The 19,332-nt window shown below is 35.5% G+C and overlaps 1 long non-coding RNA gene across 1 annotated transcript; it reads right to left on the bottom strand.

The window, feature by feature from the left end:
- Positions 1–452: 452 nt before the first annotated feature.
- On the bottom strand, positions 453–1,714 carry LOC141717745 (uncharacterized). The gene is made up of 3 exons (XR_012573746.1): positions 1,559–1,714; positions 1,416–1,473; positions 453–634 (listed from the first exon to the last, which is right to left on the bottom strand). It is a non-coding gene; the product is annotated as an uncharacterized LOC141717745 (long non-coding RNA).
- Between the last annotated feature and the right edge of the window lie 17,618 nt (positions 1,715–19,332).

Here is a 19,332-nt window from a genome sequence, read left to right as displayed (position 1 = left end):
AGATATACTTATACGAAAGTACTATCTTTATTTGAATAATCAAAAGTAAGTTTGATTATCGAAACATTATTCTTTAACAAAATAAAGAATATTATTTAATAAAATAAGCGGAGTCATAAGCCCTCGAATGAATATTCAAAATAAGATTCATTAATAAAATAAACGGAGTCATAAGCCCTCGAATGAATATTCAAAATAATATTCATTAATAAATAAAATAAAGTTATCGAATAAACCTTATTCGATTAATAGTTTTGAAAACTATATCAATATATATGTATATAAATATATATATATATATTATACTCGGGAACATCGACTCCCGGTTTAGAAAAAATGTTCACCTTTGGGTCCCCTATACTAAGGGTATACGCAACTACTGCTTATCTCTAGCATAGGTATTATGCAACTATAAGCATTGAAATCAACAGATAAATAACCAGATTACGAAACAGACATGCATATATATACCATCTCAGTATGCTTCAATATATCGCAAAATTTGCTAATTAACCAACATGCATCTATCACAAGATAATGCATATACATATATACATCACCACAACAGTATAACAGGTAGAAAACTTGCCTGAGTGCTCCAGGATAGACTTAAGCTTAGAGTGGGTCCGATAACCTATGAACAACAACATAAGTTGGAATTAAACCCCGGTCGCTTAAAAAACTACAATTTAACCAATTGAACCCTAACGTTCGCTTATGGTCACTCCTACGCTTAACGAATCACCTAAGTCGTTCGAGTTTCCTCGGCTCCACCATTTTTAATAAATTAACCATTAAGAGTTTTAAGGCGATTCTTTCGCGAGTAGCTTACCAATGGCCTAATCCACTTAACATAATTGTTACATATCCCAATTAGTCATTTAAAGTCCTTAACCAAGGTTTCAAAGTAAGGCGAGGGGTAATGGTTCGCTCGCGAAACGCCGTTACTTAAAACGGTCGTTTCTCCTAAACCGTACATCGGATTCAAACGAACCACATATCAAAACGAAGCTCGTAACATGAACTATATAAACATGACAATGGTAAGAATCTTACAGTGAGTTCACGGGTCCTGAAGTTAATAACAAAAACAGTCTAAGGTAAATCGGGCATTACGACGGCTATGTTTACGCGATTACCAAAGTTTAAACTACTCCAATCAACTACCAACCAACTCATAACCATCAATACAACAAAACTTCACCTAAACCATATCACATCAGTCCATAACCTCCAAGTTTTTCAACTCAAACAACCACAATCAAGACCTATGAACTATAATCAAGCTTTAATTACCAAAACACTTCCAAATCAAACCAAACTACTAATAATCACAATCTATGCTTCTCATTTCACAAAACCAACAATTAAACTTACTAAAAATTAAAGTAAAGGCTAGTGTTTGATGTTTATACCTTCCTTGGGAGGTGTTAAGTTGCTAGGAAGCCTTAGGAAGCCTCCTACAAGCTTGATCTTTCCAAAGAAATCAAGAACACAAAGTTAGGCTTTGAAGTTTCTAAAAGTCCGATTTAAAGAACTGTAAAAATGAGGGTCTTACCATACTTATTTGGACGAGACTTGTGAACAAGAGTTGTAGGTCATCTCAATACCTTTCTAACGAGCTATAGAAGACAACATTTGAGTGAGTATTGAAGGAGATATGGCAGTTTGAAGTTTCTGTGTTTATTTTGGCCGAGAGCTTCTTCTTGCAAAGTCAACTCTTCTCTTTTTTATTTATGTTATTTGCTTGGTTGATTCTTCTTTTTGTCTTGAAATTTGTTTTAACCTTTTTACCATGGTTAATTTTGTATGGCCCAAAATCACCCAACAAACAAAACTCCTTTGTCATGCTTATGCAAGCAAGCTTGTGTCATGTGATGACAACATCATCCACTACCTTTTTGATTAATCCCTTAATTACTTGGCTAATGACCGCTGATCTGTTATACGGTTCGCTTATCTTTTGTTTTCGTTTATCGTTTGAGGGATCATACCTGGGATCTTATTACTTAGGTTCCCCTAAACCTTTCTCAATATTTTATATTCCTTTTATGATCCTCTCTAAAAATCCTTGAACTTAAATCCTTTTTATCATGTTACCTTATACTCAATTCTTTCGGTATCTGGTGGATTTTCGGGAAAAATCAAAGTGTTCGGATTTGGATTCTGACGATCTTTACATACACTTATTTACTTTATGGAATACTAATACGATCTTAGAATTTCCATAACAGTATTCCTATATAGCGTAGTCTGATAATTTTCCTTAATCAGCATCATCAGGAAAAGTTACTATTCATCCGTGCTTCAAAAATTTCAAAAATTGGGGTTATTACAGTCTCCCCTTCTTAAAAGGATTCCGTCCCGGAATCGGATAGAAAATGAATAGGGATGCTCTCTTAGCATTGCACTTTCTAACTCTCAAGTAAATTTTCCAACATTGTGGTTCTACCATCAAACTCTGACTAGTTTGATAACCCTTCTCCTAAGCACTTGTTCCTTTTCAATCTATAACCCTTCCTGGTTGCTCCATATAGGGTACGTCTGGTTGCATGTCTATGCGCTCATATGCCCCTATTTATCTGGCATCCGAATTACACTTCCTTAACATTGATATGTGGAACACGTTATGAACTTGCTACATGTTCGGGGGTAGGGCTAGCTCATATGCTAATTTCCCAATACGTCTTAATATATCCAAGGGTCCAACAATTCGTGGGCTTAGCTTTCCTTTCTTTCCGAACCTTATCCATCCTTTCTAAGGGAATACCTATAACAGCACTAGATCCCCTACTTCCTATTCTTTGTCCTTTTGTGTCAAATCAACATACTTCGTGTGCCCATCTTGGGCTACTACCAGCCGTTCTCTGATTAAATCTATTATATCCTTGGTCCTTTGGACCACTGCTGGTCCGAGCATCTTGCGCTCTCCAACTTCATCTTATCATAAGGGAGATCGACATTATCTTGCCTCAAGGATCTTATAAGGCGATACCTCGATACTGACATACGATCGATTATCGTGAGAAAACTTAATCCGCGTTAAGTGATCATTCCAAATTCTTTCAAGTCTATTGCACCGACTCTCATCATAGCTTCTAGCATTATAGCTTTTGCTTCTCAATACCCATTCTTTTCCAGTTCGTAGTCGTTACTATCTTCCGTACATAATACTATACTGGTTATACTTTTGCTTGTTAGCGTTCTATAACCTTTTAATAACCACGTCAACCTAAGTATCACGAACGTGTTAGAATCAGAATACCACCGTACTGATACTACTTCCTTTCTAGCTGCTTCTATCTTTGAAAGCTTGATCCATCATATAGAAGTAAAGGAATTTGTTGAGAGATCACTATGATCATGAACACTTGTTATATCGCATAGTTAGTATAGAAGGTGGCCAGCCTTTAGTATTTGACAAGCAATTAAACAATAGATGGTATTCTACTAGGCGTTTATCACACAGATAGATAGTCATTCGGCAATACCTCCCCTTCTTGAAGGGTTGTTCTTCTCAGCTTACATGAAATGAAAAGGAGAGAAAAGAATGAATTGAAGAGAATTGTATATATATTAAAATATATACCTCCACAAAATATCTGGCTTGAAATCGACCTCTGAACTATAGAGGTTTATCATAGGAGAACAAAACATATATGTATATAAATCAACATTAATCATTATAGCATCGTATTTTACATGCCTAATTATTTTTGATATTCCGTCCATCATTCTATGGACCCATGCTCTTCCTCGAGCTTATACACAATCACCTTTGAAACTCCCTTGACATCGAAAATCGAATCTGGGATTTCATTCTAGACATCATCGTTAGTAAAATTCTATGCTTGCACCGCAACCTTCTTCGTAATAATACGACTCTCTAATCCTAAGAAGGAATAAATATTCAATAGGTAGATAATCGACTTGATTAGTCTATCAATGATAACTTATACATCACCATGACCCGATTAGTGGTACTCAATCTCAACATCCATTCTAATACAACTCTTACGGTTGTAATCGACTCATTACTCGTAGAATCATTGCTGCATTACTATGGTCCATCGCTGACCCACTGTAGTCATTCGTTTTCCTTGGATCTTAATAGCTAACCATACAGAGTCCATACATGTCGTATCAAATTCTTCTAAGGAGTTAACATAATCACCATTCATAATTCATGAAGAACACTCCAGATCCTGACGTACTTTCATGACATGAAGCAGATAAAATTGCAGAAGAGTTTCAATCAAAGCAATGATAGCAGGTTAATACCACTCCTAATCATATGTCCTCAATAAGAGACTGAAAACTCTAGGGTTCATTTAGTTCTTTCATAATATGGCCCTGGCTTATCTCAAGATATGACCTTCTAAGATATATAGCCCTCTTACGGCGGTTGCATAAATTAAATCTTTACCAAACTACTATTATGGTTGAGTATCGCACAATCATCAGAAGGAATGTCAATCCTTCATACCATAATACAACCTTCACGGCTTTAACCATCATCGCTGTATTCCTTTGGCACGAGCGCCTATAATTGTCCTCTTACACTTAAAGTGTCGACCACCTCTTTGGCCTTTCCTGATAGTAAAATTTCCTTACAATCAATATCTTTTAAATGATCTTCAACTAAATTTTTCTACCTCATTTCCAATCACTACTTACGTGAAAATGCTCTTTCTTACGCTTTGGTGAAAAAATATATCACCATTTTTCCATAAGTTATTGCCTCGGTCTTTTAGAGGTTAACATTGTCACAACTGACTCTCGATCATACTTAGGGCGTCTCTTATCTTGGGTCCTACATGTTTTCACCAATCTCGACCTTCATTGGGTCGATCTATACTTTCTTATGGTTCAACACGTGCCCACCTGGCATCATTATAATTATGTCATATTTCCTTTATCAAAATTTCTATTCTTGAGAACTTTGAATATTACTTTTTTTTCCTTGTAAAACCTCTTAGGTTATTCTTGAATCGTTCATCCTGTATTCCCTAAATACAGGGCATATCAAAATACCATTTACTAATACCAGAATCATTGTCTATATACTTCTGAAAAATTTCTCCACTGATCCTTAAAGGTTGTTTTTACCTTAATCCTTTCTAATTCATACTGTCAAACTCATATTATCCCTATTAAGGGTGAAATGCCAACCTTTATGTATTCCCCTAGGATTCATTTTAAGTTACCAATGTTCTATCCTTAATTCCACCTTTAGAAAAAGTACATGCATCCTTCCATGGATAAATCAAGTCATATATCCTTGATATATTATCTTATTTAATCATTCCCATCTCGATAGTCTATACCAAATTTCACAATAATATCCTTATTCAAAATGAGGTCAACCAATATGGCCTCCAAAAGATAACAACGGTTATCCGCTTTTCTTGCCTGATTTAGTAATGATAACAGGGATGTTCTAGAAGATATTGGTCATGTTCAACGTGAACTTCTTCTTAATAAATCCTTATTTTCTTTTGTTGTTTATCTCAACAGTCATCTCAATGTTGGGATATCTTTCATACCCGGCGTCTCCCTTTCTGGGTATCATGCCCCCGGTCTTACACTTCACTTTCTTGAAGGTCACTTCCTTAATCCAATTTTCCTAATTTCTTACTTTCTTGTCTCCTCAGTCTATCCGCGTCTCATTATTTATCCTTCGAACTATCTCAAGGTTTCCCCGAATCCTTCCAACTTGAAGGGGTACAACATATATATCTCTTATGCCTTTAACCATCAACTTTAACTCATGGTAAATCATCCTCATCCTGACGATCATATACTTTTCTATTTCTATTACTACGAGTCTTTAGGGTTTCCTCATACCCAACTCCCTTATCATTCCTCAAAATCTATTGCCTTTATATTCATTTCCACTTCAGTTTCTTTTTATTTTCCTTTCTCTTATCATTATTTCATGAACCTACTAATCATTGACTTCAAACACCACATCGTTCTGGGATTCTTGTCATCAGAACGAATCTTGACAACTTTTACAACTTAGCTTCATAATTCATCATACTCGTCCGCCTTTGTTCTGGCTCTAAAGCTTTTACACTATCTCCATAACCTTGGGAATTACTTTCCTGAAAACAATTGATTGAACTTTAATCAGTTTATTCTAACCTCTGGCTCCGTGCCTTTCTTGGTCTTTCACCAACGGGTGGTCTCTCTCTTAGGAGGGTAAGTGACAAAAACAGTCTTTTGCGCTTCATCAATCATTTAGAATATAAAATCATTTCTCTATTTCCTTTGTCCAGGCTCTTGCCTCGGCAAGGTCAGCTTGTTCCTTGGAACTCTGAGAGCTTAGTGACTTAAAGGTCCTGAAAGAATTTCCCACTGCATTGTTTCCTCAGGGTGGTGTTTGGGAATAAAAGTATAATTTTTGTTTAGGCAGGTCCATGAATTGCCCCATTAGAGTACCATCTCGGTTCTCCCTATCTTGCTCGACTTCTGTTTTCTCAGTATGAAATGTTTCATCCTTCTCCCACAATCAGGGTTATCTTATACGTTAAAATCCTTGTTTTCCATTTCATTATGTTATGGGTTCTTCTATCTTGATGTCAACCTCCCTGACTATCACGTTCAGGGTTTGCTCTAAATCTTATTCCTCAAACTAGCTTTCATCTAAGATCTCATCTTTAAGCTCTTGAACATTTGGAACCCAAATTCTGTAGGAATACCTCATTATTCCCTTATCATCTTTCTCGGTATTAATCTTTTATCTAATTGTTGGCTCTCTGCCTTCATTCATCACTTTTTCTGGCACAATATGTTCTTTTCCGATAATTCGAACTGTATTGCAATCTCAAATAGCTTTTCGGTACCGGCTCCGGTTACCTTCACTTCTATTTCCATTTTCTCAAAATCTCTTGTAAACTCTCCAAAAGATATTATCATCTTGAGTCTCTCCTTTTTACTAAGGGCATTAGCCACCATATTGGCTTTCCCCGAATGATAAAGAATCTCCCAATCATAATTATTGATTAGCTCTAACCGCCTCCTCTGGCGTATGTTGAGCTCTTTCTACGTAAAAATGTATTAGAGCTCCTATGGTTTGTGAATCTCGCACTTCTCTCCATACAAGTAGTGCCTCAAATCTTTAGGGCAAAACTATCGCCACGAGCCCAAGCTCATGGGTGGGGATATCGAATTTTATATTCCCTTAATTGTCTTGACGCGTACGCGATTACCTTGCTGTGCTGTATAAGAAGCGCCCTAATTCTTTATGCGAAGCGTCATTACAATTCACAAAATCTCCTTTTTTCCATCCGGAAATGCCAACATAGGAGCCGTCACCAACCTTTGCTTTAGTTCTTAAAAGCTTTTCTCGCATTTCTCTGTCCATTCAAACTTCTTCGTCTTACGAGTAAGCCGCGTTAAAGGGGCTACTATCTTTACAAACTTGAACGGACCTCCGGTAGTGACCGGCCAATCCTACCTCTGGTAGTTTCCCTAACCATGGTTATCAATTCCTCAGGGATCATCTCTTCAGTCTTGTTAGGATCCTCCACGAGATCCTTCTCAACAACAATCCCTTCTGGGACAACATCCTCAACCGCTACATCCTCAATATGAATATCATCCGGTCCCTCATTAGGGTGTTCCATTGGATCCACAATCCGATCCCCAATAAGTAATAAAACATCATTGCGCTGTTGCTCCTCAACCTCAGGGTTCGGAGTCCCGCTACCATATACGATAACAAACTACGCTTCTATCACGATATTTATAAGGGTTCCCATAAGGGTTTTAACTGTCAGTACTACATTAGGTAGCCCGACTATGAACTTGGCAAGAGTTCTTATTATCTTAGTGAACTTATTATCTTAACGTCACATCATCTCTGAGGTTTATAACGCTTAGCTCTGATACCATTTCTGTAACACCCCCAAATCCGAGGTCGGGGATCCGGGTTGTCACGAGTTCCATTTCCCTTAATAACACTTAATCTTAATAAACAACCAACTACTACATACTGTGACCCCACAATATACACACACACCACAAGTTATAGTCTCAGAGATGAATACCAAAATAAATAAATAATACAAGTCACTTTATTCCACAATTATATGCCATTACACCTTAAAAGGGTTTTTGAATAAATTTACATTTCCTTGCCTAATTACAATTCATAAATATACATAAGTCTGGTACATCAAAAGTTGAAAGCCTAGCCTATTGGTAGATCCTACCTCGGCTATAACGGCATCAACGCCTACAGGAAACTGCGGAACGTTTCCTAACCGCTTGCGAATCGGGAGCTTGGTCCTGTTCATCTTTTCTATCTGTTGTTGTGTGATGAAGAAGAAAGCAAGGGTGAGCAACAAGCCCACCGAAATAATATGTATAATAATTAACAATATATGAGCATTCTCATAGTACTCATGAAAGTCTTGGTCAAGAAGAAATGAACCAAGTTTGATATCTTAATGCGACGAAGTCGCAAAATATTCAGTATATATACTTATATACTTTTCAAAATCTTGGAAGTCCTCTTCCATGCCTAATATACACAGAGTTCCAGTTTATAACTGTATAAAAATATCGTTGCAAGGTGATCTCATATATCTAACCCTGTCTCAACGTTTTTGTGAAAATCTTTGTCATGCATAAGATAATCATTAACCATATATAAGTTTAAAAGATGAAGTTACAAGATACTCCAATATACTTATATCTTTTCCAAATACTACTTGAACTACCACCGTTCAAGTTATAATCAGTTTCAAAAGTTCATCACACTGATGAGACTACAAGACAAGATTTGAATAGATTCAATCTTTGAATATCATTATAAATAATGAAGTTACGAGGTACTTCATTAAGTCCCGATATATATATACACTTATATATATATACATTTCATACACTCCTTGAAAACCTCTGTTATGAAAATTTTAAACAGAGTTACAATATCTAATGAATTTGGAAAGGAGAAAACCTTGGCATAAACCTGATATCTTGCTGATCAGGCAAAGATACCAATAAGTAACCTTTTCTACTAGTAGATGGACGAATTCCCCACTAGTCATCACCCTGGCCGCAATAGGACCTTATGCTGGACTGCCACTCAGCCACTTACGCATTTGATGGACTCCCACTGAACCACTTACACTTTCATGGACGCCCACTGAGCCCATGTTGCTTATGCCGACTCAATAGATGGACTTACTTCCCGAACTTTGGGTAAGTAATCAATTCATTTATCAAAACAGCAACCTCGTTGCGAATATAAAATACACCACAGAGCCGGATCCCTCAGGTTTTGAGCGAATATTTAAATCCCCTTCGAAAGGAAGATCTTAAATATAAAAATGAGTTTTGGGATCCGCTCTAACTTTTAAAATCATTTCGAAGACTCGAAACATTTTTAAGAATGTTTGGAGTACTGCTGATTTATTAAAATAAATCAGTCCCAATATATTATAAAATATCTGAATATTATTATTTAAATAATATTCCCAAAAAGGATAATCTCTATAAAAATAATCGAAGTAGAAGTGTTAAAACTCATACTTGAAATGAATATTAAATAACCAAAGATATACTTATACGAAAGTACTATCTTTATTTGAATAATCAAAAGTAAGTTTGATTATCGAAACATTATTCTTTAACAAAATAAAGAATATTATTTAATAAAATAAGCGGAGTCATAAGCCCTCGAATGAATATTCAAAATAAGATTCATTAATAAAATAAACGGAGTCATAAGCCCTCGAATGAATATTCAAAATAATATTCATTAATAAATAAAATAAAGTTATCGAATAAACCTTATTCGATTAATAGTTTTGAAAACTATATCAATATATATATAAATATATATATATATATATATTATACTCGGGAACATCGACTCCCGGTTTAGAAAAAATGTTCACCTTTGGGTCCCCTATACTAAGGGTATACGCAACTACTGCTTATCTCTAGCATAGTTATTATGCAACTATAAGCATTGAAATCAACAGATAAATAAACAGATTACGAAACAGACATGCATATATATACCATCTCAGTATGCTTCAATATATCGTAAAATTTGCTAATTAACCAACATGCATCTATCACAAGATAATGCATATACATATATACATCACCACAACAGTATAACAGGTAGAAAACTTGCATGAGTGCTCCAGGATAGACTTAAGCTTAGAGTGGGTCCGATAACCTATGAACAACAACATAAGTTGGAATTAAACCCCGGTCGCTTAAAAAACTAGACTTTAACCAATTGAACCCTAACGTTCGCTTATGGTCACTCCTACGCTTAACGAATCACCTAAGTCGTTCGAGTTTCCTCGGCTCCACCATTTTTAATAAATTAACCATTAAGAGTTTTGAAAGGCATATGTTAAGCCTATTCGTTTATTCAAGGATTTAACTCAACTCAAATAAGAATGTAACAAGTAAATAGTGGATCAATCGTCAGAGAGATCTCACAAAGTAACATCTGTCAAAGAATAAAGAAACATTGTTCATCTGCAGTCTTGAAGATTCACTGGAAGAAGTTCAAGAAGTTGATCATGCCTCAGTGATATAAATCAAGATCGTGGAATTAATCAAGTGACAGAGATCTCGTCAAGGTATCATTTATTACAAGGATTCAATCAGAACAACAAAGTCAAGACATGAAGAAACGTCACGAAAGTTAGTCACTCATGAACCAGACAGTACATCGAGTGTCAGCATTGAAGTGACGGAATTGATTCATAAGTCTCGAAGATTGTCTGAAGAATGGATGCTGCTCAGAGATAGTATTAATTCTCTATTAATTTAATTAAGTCATATAATTTAATTAAGAAAATAAATTCTATCTGCAAGGATTAATTTATTGATTAATTGAATTAAAGTGATTAATTAATTTAGAATTAATATTAAGGATTTTCAGAATATTAATTGATTAAAATCTGTGATAATTCTAAAAAGACAACTGATTGAACTAGCATGACAATCGGTATGACAATTGATAGTCATACCGAATGTCTTGCTAAGTCAGTTAATTGAATTGATAGAATTTTCAATTAGAATAAAATCAATTAAGTATTCAGAAAAACAATTTCATTTGAACTAATATGACAATCGGTATGACAATCAATAGTCATACCGAAAGTCTTGCTAATTCATTTTAATTGTCTTCCTAGCTCTAATGAGATTGTCTCACCGAAAGTCATTCAAGCTTAAAATGATTGTCACTGCAGTTCAACAACTTCGACTGTTTTGATAAATAGAAGCAGAAGACATCATCTCAAAAACAGCAAAAACAGAGCAGCCAAAAAAAAACACAGAACAAGAAAACACAGCAGAAAAATAAGAGAAAATATTTCATCCTTAATCTGCTTATTCAAGATCAAATATTCTAGCTTGTTAATGTTAAATCCAAACCACTAGAATTACTTATCTTGTTCTTGTATATCAATCTAGCGGATTAAAATCCCTAGAACTTAATCTCAAATCGCTTTTAGCATTTGATCTTTTAATTACAAAAATAGAAAAAGTTCATGTCGAATTTATTCTAAATTTGTAATAATTGATTTGAGATTAAACCCTTGTAATCGATACCGTAGTTGTAACACCTTTCAAGTTTAATAAAAGTTTTATTTAACTTGAATTTTGTTTCACAATTTTATTCCGCATTTTATTCGACGAAACGGTATTGTTTGCATTCAACCCCCCCTTCTACAAACAAATTGGGACCTAACAATTGGTATCAGAGCCTTCTGATTAACGTACAAATCTAGATCCTAGACTTTTGTGTTTCTTTCACTTCTTGAATTTTTATTCACTCAAAAATTCATAATGACTACACAAAAAGTTGGAACCGTTAAAATTCCACTTTTCGATAAAGAAAATTATGTGATGTGGAAGAAGAAGATGCTACTGTTTTTACAGGTTGCTAATCCCAAATATTTGCAAGTATTGAAGAAGGGTCCAAAAATACCTATGGTTATTGAACCAGAGGTAATAGAGAATGATGTGGTGATCACCCAAGCGAGAACTTATGTGAAGGATCCTGAGGACTTCTCTCCTGCTGAAATAGAAGAATCTTCCCTGGATGCTAGCCTTCAATTAATCTTAGTAGATTCCCTTAATCCCCTAATGAATAGACATGTGATGAATTGTAAAGATTCCAAACATATCTGGGAAACTATTGAGATTATTAATGAAGGCACAGAGGAAGTTAGGGAGAACAAACTAGAAATCCTAACCTCTGAGTATGAATACTTTAAATCCAATCCAGGAGAAGGAATCACTGAAGTGTTTGAGAGGTACAATGCATTGATCAATAACCTGAATATTAATGGTAAATACTATTCCATCAGGGAGGTCAACAAAAAGTTCCTTTTGACACTGCCAACTCATCTCGAACATAGAATCACTGCCATAAGAGAAGCAAGAGATCTGAGTGAGATTTCTTTGGAAAGGCTCTATGGTGTGTTAAAGACTTATGAGTTGGAGCAGATTCAGCAGAAGGAGGTTTACGGGAAAGGAAGGGTGGTCAGCACTTCTACTGCTCTGGTAGCTGATGAACAACAACAACAACCACTATATCAACAACAATCTCAACAGTCAGACAGAATGGTACAGTCTTCCAAGGTTGAAGACAATGTTATAGTAGCAGAATTTGATTCTCCTACTACCAATCAATCAGGAGATGATTATTATTCCTTGGAAGAACTGGAGCAATTGGAGGATGAGTCAATGGCCCTGATTGTCAAGAGATTCTCAAATGTCAGATTCAAAAGGAATCCCAAGTTCAAGTACAAGTCCAACTACAACAGATTCCAGAAAGGTGGATCTTCATCCTCTAACACCAGCAGTGGTGGGTATAAAACAGGGATGGTTGATCGAAGCACCATCCGATGCTTCAACTGTAATGAGTTGGGACACTTTGCCACAGAATGCAGAAAGCCAAAACAGGCAAGGAAGAACTCTTATGATTCTAATCAGAAGAGTAAATCTGAAAGGGCGTACCTGGCAAAGGGAAGAAGTTGGGATGATACTGACAGTGAAGATGAAGAAGTTGGGAATCTTGCTCTCATGGCTAGTGATGCAAGCACCTCATCGTCAAGAAAAGAGGTAAAACTTTCTGATGCTGAAATGGTTTATCATCTAAGAGGTAACTTAGATTGTGCTCGTCGTGATAATGAATTGTTAAATCAACAAATCAAAGACCTTGAGAAAGAGGTCAATGAATTAAGACTTGTGCACATTAATCAAGATAAACTTAAAGACCAAGTATCTTTTCTAGAGAATAGAGTGGACTGTTATAGACAACTCGAAACTATTCTCAAAGACAAGATCACCGGTCTTGAGGCTAAGGTTAAAGCTTACTTTAATTCTTGTTCGAAGTCCAAAGAGTTTTACAATAAGCAAGCTGTTAATCAAACACATGGAATAGGTTATGATTACAATGCTGCTATTGGAAAATTAGGCATAAACTCCCCTCCTCATGTATGTGCTAAAGGCAGGGAAGTACCACATGTGCTTAAGGGTGTTGATGAACCCCTCTATAAGGAATCAATTGCTGAACCATTTGATGAGACTTCTTTTATTATTCAAGAAGAAATTCGTGCTGAAGATAATGCTAATGGGAAAACTGTCTCCAAGTCAAGTGTGTCAAAAGTTCCAGTCAAGGTTGTGAAAGCAACTGAGACTAACTCAGACACACATGAGTTGGATAGCACAAATGCCATGTCTACCATGCATAAGTTGCCTATTGTTAATCCTTCTCATAAAGCATGTGGTGTTCCTGATTGTATGTCTTGTGCTTTTAATCTGTTGTTTGCTTATTTTAATGGTAAGCATGCTTCTAATGATAAGACTACTCCTCGTCAGCATGTGAATAATAGAAAGCATGATAGGTCTAAGACTGCTAGTCCTCCTAAAGTTAGAAAGGAGACATTTGTGCCTAAGCCTAAACATAAATCTGATAAGGCTGTTTTAAAGGTCAAATGTTCAGTCATTGAGAATGTTGAGAATAGTGAAATTAAGAATGTTGTTTTGCCTGATAAAGGCCAATTTTACAAGTATGCCGGACCCAGCCAAGCTTGGGTTCCGAAGAAGTTCTAATCCATTTGTATTGCAGGGCATTAAACAGGTACAACCGGTAGTGTGGATTCTTGACAGTGGATCGTCAAGACATATGACCGGAGATAGAGCCCTGCTATCAAATGTGGTTGAGAAAGCTGGCCCAGTGGTTACCTTTGGAGATAACAGCAAAGGTTTAACGGAGGGATATGGCTGTTTGCAAGCTGGAAATGTTATCATTGAAAATGTATATCTTGTGCAAGGACTTGAACACAATCTGCTTAGCATTAGTCAGTTCTGTGACAACGGCTACAATGTTTTATTCGACAAGCTGAAGTGTCAGATTCTGCACAAGAAAAGTGAAAAACCCTCTTTAATGGGAATACGGAAAGGAAATCTGTTCGTAGCTGACATGAACTCTGGAAGCAATCTTGAAGTCAATTGTTTCTATGCAAAAGCATCGTCAAATGAGAGTTGGCTATGGCACAAGAGACTTTCCCATCTCAATTTCAAGACAATGAATTCTCTTGTCAAAAGAGAACTGGTAAGAGGTCTGCCTCAGCTGGAATTCTCTCCAGAAGGACTATGTGAGGCTTGCCAGAAAGGAAAGTCAAAGAAAGCAAGTCACAAAGGCACTGACACATCTTCCATAACTGGTATTCTGCAATTATTGCACATGGATTTATTTGGACCAGTTAATATCCTTTCTATGTCAAAGAAGTGTTACTGTCTTGTGATAGTTGATGACTATTCCAAGTATACGTGGGTTTTATTTCTTCACTCTAAGGATGAAACACCACAAGTTGTGATTGATCATATCAAGATGATTGAGTTAGATTCTAACGTCCCTGTTAGAGCAATAAGGTCAGATAATGGAACAGAATTCAAGAATGCACTTCTAAATGGATTCTGTACAGACAAAGGGATTACCAGACAATTTTCAGCTCCTAGAACCCCTCAGCAAAATGGAGTGGTAGAAAGGAAGAATCGTACATTGATTGAAGCTTCTAGAACGATGTTAAATGAATCAGGTCTTCCAATGTACTTTTGGGCTGAAGCTGTCAATACTGCATGTTATACTCAGAATCGAACTCTAATCAACAAAGACTTCATGAAAACTCCTTATGAGATTTTGAATGAACAGAAACCTTCTATCAAATACTTTCATGTATTTGGTGCCAGATGCTTCGTGCTCAAGGATGGAGATGATCGTCGTGGTAAGTTCGAGGCAAAGGCATATGAGGGTATTTTTGTTGGATATGGAAGAAGATCATATAGAGTGTATATCATTGATCAACACAAAGTAACTGAAAGTGTCAATGTTACTTTTGATGACACTAAACTCCCTAGTATCCAAACTGAAGATCCTTCTGAGAAACTGAAGTTTGATGATATGTCAGATTCAGAGTCAGAACATGGTCAAGAACCTGAGGTTGTTGCTGTTGAAGAACCTGTTAATCCTGATAATACTCAAGGTAATAGTGATGGAAACTCTGGAAACAATGGAGATACCACTGCTACTGACGGAGAATCTTCAAGTCAACATGGCAACAACTCAGGGGGAGATGCTGAAGGATCATCTAGTAGGACACAACATCACAATGAATTTCAAGGCGAATCATCAAGATCAAATCTTCCAAGACAGACAGTCTGGAATAAAGCTCACCCTTTTGAGTTGATTATTGGTGATCCAGATGTTGGAGTCAGAACTAGACGTGCTACTCAAAATGAGTGTCTGTTCTCAGGATTTCTTTCTGAGATAGAACCTAAGAAAATTGAAGAAGCACTAACTGATCCAGATTGGGTGATTGCTATGCAAGATGAACTCAATCAGTTTGAAAGTCAACAAGTCTGGAAACTGGTACCTAGGCCTGTACACAAGAAAGCTGTTGGTACAAGGTGGGTATTCAGGAATAAACTAGATGAAGATGGTGTGGTTACAAGAAACAAGGCAAGACTGGTAGCTAAAGGGTATTCTCAAGCTGAAGGTATTGATTATGATGAAACCTATGCTCCAGTGGCTAGACTTGAGGCCATAAGGATATTTCTGGCATTCGCAGCATTTTCAAACTTTAAAGTTTATCAAATGGATGTCAAGAGCGCCTTTCTGAATGGAAAGTTGGATGAAGAGGTATATGTAGAGCAACCTCCTGGTTTTGAAGATCCAGATCATATGGATTTTGTCTTCTTTCTTTTCAAGGCTATCTATGGGCTAAAACAGTCACCAAGAAAATGGTATGACACTCTCTCTGAATTTCTTATTGAAAATAGCTTTATTAGAGGTGTCATAGACAAAACTCTCTTTTCTAAAAAACATAAGAATGATACTATATTAGTCCAAGTCTATGTGGATGATATAATATTTGGGTCTACTAATGATAATCTCTGTAAGAGATTTGCTAAGTTAATGCACAGCAAGTTTGAAATGAGCATGATGGGAGAGCTGAAGTTCTTTCTTGGATTACAAGTAAATCAAAGGTTAGATGGAACATTTATTTGTCAATCCAAGTATCTCAAGGAACTCCTCAAAAAGTACAATCTAGAGGATTCTGCATCAGCAAGGACTCCATCAACTACAGCTGTCAAGCTTGGACCATGTGAAAACTCCATTAAGGTAGATGTCACAAGCTACAGAGGTATGATTGGCTCGTTACTCTATCTTACTGCAAGTAGACCAGATATTATGTATGCTACATGCCTATGTGCAAGGTTCCAAGCGGATCCTAGAGATATTCATCTCGTTGCTGTTAAACGAATCTTAAGATATCTTAAGGGAACACCAAATCTAGGTATTTGGTACCCTAAAGAATCTGGTTTTAACCTTGTTGGATATACAGATTCAGATTACGCAGGAAGTGTTGTTGATAGGAAAAGCACCTCAGGAAGTTGTCAATTCCTAGGAAGCAGGCTAGTCTCATGGTACAGCAAGAAACAGCAAACAGTTTCCAACTCAACGGCCGAGGCTGAATATATTGCTGCTGGAAGCTGCTGTGCTCAGATCTTGTGGATTAGGAATCAACTACGAGACTATGGCTCTGTATTGAACAAGATTCCTATTTTATGTGACAATACAAGTGCAATAGCCATCACCAACAACCCTGTGCAGCACTCGAGGACAAAGCACATTGACATCAGGTATCATTTTATTAGAGAGCACGTCATGAATGGTACTGTTGAACTATTTTTTGTTCCAACAGAAGAACAAATAGCAGATATTTTCACTAAACCACTTGACGAATCCACATTTACCAGATTAGTTGGTAAATTGGGCATGTTAAATAGTTTTAGTGATTAATTTAATTAATATCTGGAATCTGTTCTTGAATGAATTTACAAATAAATTTTTCATAAATGAAAAATTCATTTGCAAATTTATTTTATCATTTTATCATATTTCTTGCTTATTTCTATGTAATATATATTATCTTATCTATGGTTATTTACTCTACTTGTTAATTGAAAATATCTCAGAATATTTTATTTCCTCTAAAAATATTTTTCTATGAATTTTATTTGCTAAAATTAACAGAAATCTATTTTTTGGAATAAAAATAATTAATTCTGATATATTATCTGTGTTTCTGTAAAAATTATAAGTTTTACTATTTCAGTTTTACTATTTTTGAAATGAAGGTTCAGTACTTAATTAGATGTCTGTACATATTCATTTTATGTTAATTTTAATACTGCAAAGACTATCGGCAAGACAATTAAAATTGTCTTGCTGAAAATCATTTCAGTATTCGTGTAAATATAAATATGTTAATAGTTATTTTATCTTGTTCTAGAAAGACAATCGGCAAGACAATTGAAATTGTCTTGCTAAAAGTCATTTTAGTAATAATTGATTGCTTATTTTAAATATCAGATTAATTTTATAACTGGCAAGACAATCGGTAGGACTATTGATTGTCATGCCAGTAATAAAATTAATATCAGAATTTTATTGTTTTATTTTGTACTGGTATGACAATCGGTATGACTATCAGATTGTCATACCAGTTGTGTATTTTTATTTGTTTTATTTTCCTTCTTTTGCCTGGTATGACAATCGGTATGACAATCCCGGATTGTCATACCAGCTGTTATATAAAGGCTTGTGCTGTGTTGTGTTAAGTCATTTTCAATATAGCAGTTCATTTCTTTAAAAATTTCTAACAGTTTACTCTCTTTTACTCTCTTCTCTCTCCTCGAACAAGATCAAAACCAAACCAAAAATCTGATTCATTTCTTTGCTCGAGTTTTTACTCAGCACACTTAATCATCACTTTGTGATATATACATACAAGTATATACATAAAGAAGTGCTGCTGAAATTTTCTTAAAAATAAAAAATTATTATAAAAAACGCAAAAATCAAATTAAAATCAAGTTGCCCCTTCAAATTCCATTTTAATTTTAATTTCTTACTTGTGTCTTTTGGTGTGTCAAAACTGTGTTAGTAATTTAAGAATTTTAACGAGATACATTTCTGTCTAAATTTTTCGATTATAATTAATTTAATTCGAATTATTAAATTAATTTAATTAATTCGAATTTTCTTAATATTATTCTTAAAATTCTGAAAAGCTTGTGTCTTATTATTATTTTATAAAATAAATGGCTCTCAATTTCCAAATTGTCGCGCATAATCAAGTTGGTTATTTTAATCCGGAAAAATGTGATGTTGAAAAATTTAAGCCGTGGATTAGATTTTTAAATGATCATTCGATTGTTAGCTCTGCTATTAAATCAAATGTGATTTTAAACGTCGATCTTCTTAGACTGATTTGCACAACTTCTACTGTGGCCGATGATTCAAAATCTTTTTCATTCACCATCGCAAACACACAGTATGTAGTTGATGAAACAGTCGTCAATCGTGCTTTAAATTTTCCACTAGACAATTTCTGTAATTTACCCTCTGAAAATGATATCACAAATTTTTTCAATGCCATTCACTATCAGGGGGTGATCAATTTAACCAAACTTTCTAAATCGAATTTGGTGTCTGAATGGGATATATTCTTCGATACACTTTCCAAAGTGTTTGCCAACTGCACAAAATCTAATTTTCATAACATTACTTCCACCCTGCAGTATATTGGTCTTGCGGTTGTTTTCAATCAAAGGATCAATTTTGGCAAACTACTTTTTCCCATTCTCCTGAGACGTCTAACTTCTGCTTTACGTGATCATTCTACAAATCGTAGGGTATCATGTTACTATGCTCGTTTTCTTATGCTCATAGCAGATCATCTACTCACCCCTGAACACAAATCACTTTTTGCT

This window comes from Apium graveolens, chromosome 4 (genome assembly GCF_009905375.1).
Source record: "Apium graveolens cultivar Ventura chromosome 4, ASM990537v1, whole genome shotgun sequence".
NCBI classification, from domain to species: Eukaryota; Viridiplantae; Streptophyta; class Magnoliopsida; order Apiales; family Apiaceae; genus Apium; species Apium graveolens.
This window is presented reverse-complemented; position numbering and strand designations above follow the sequence as displayed.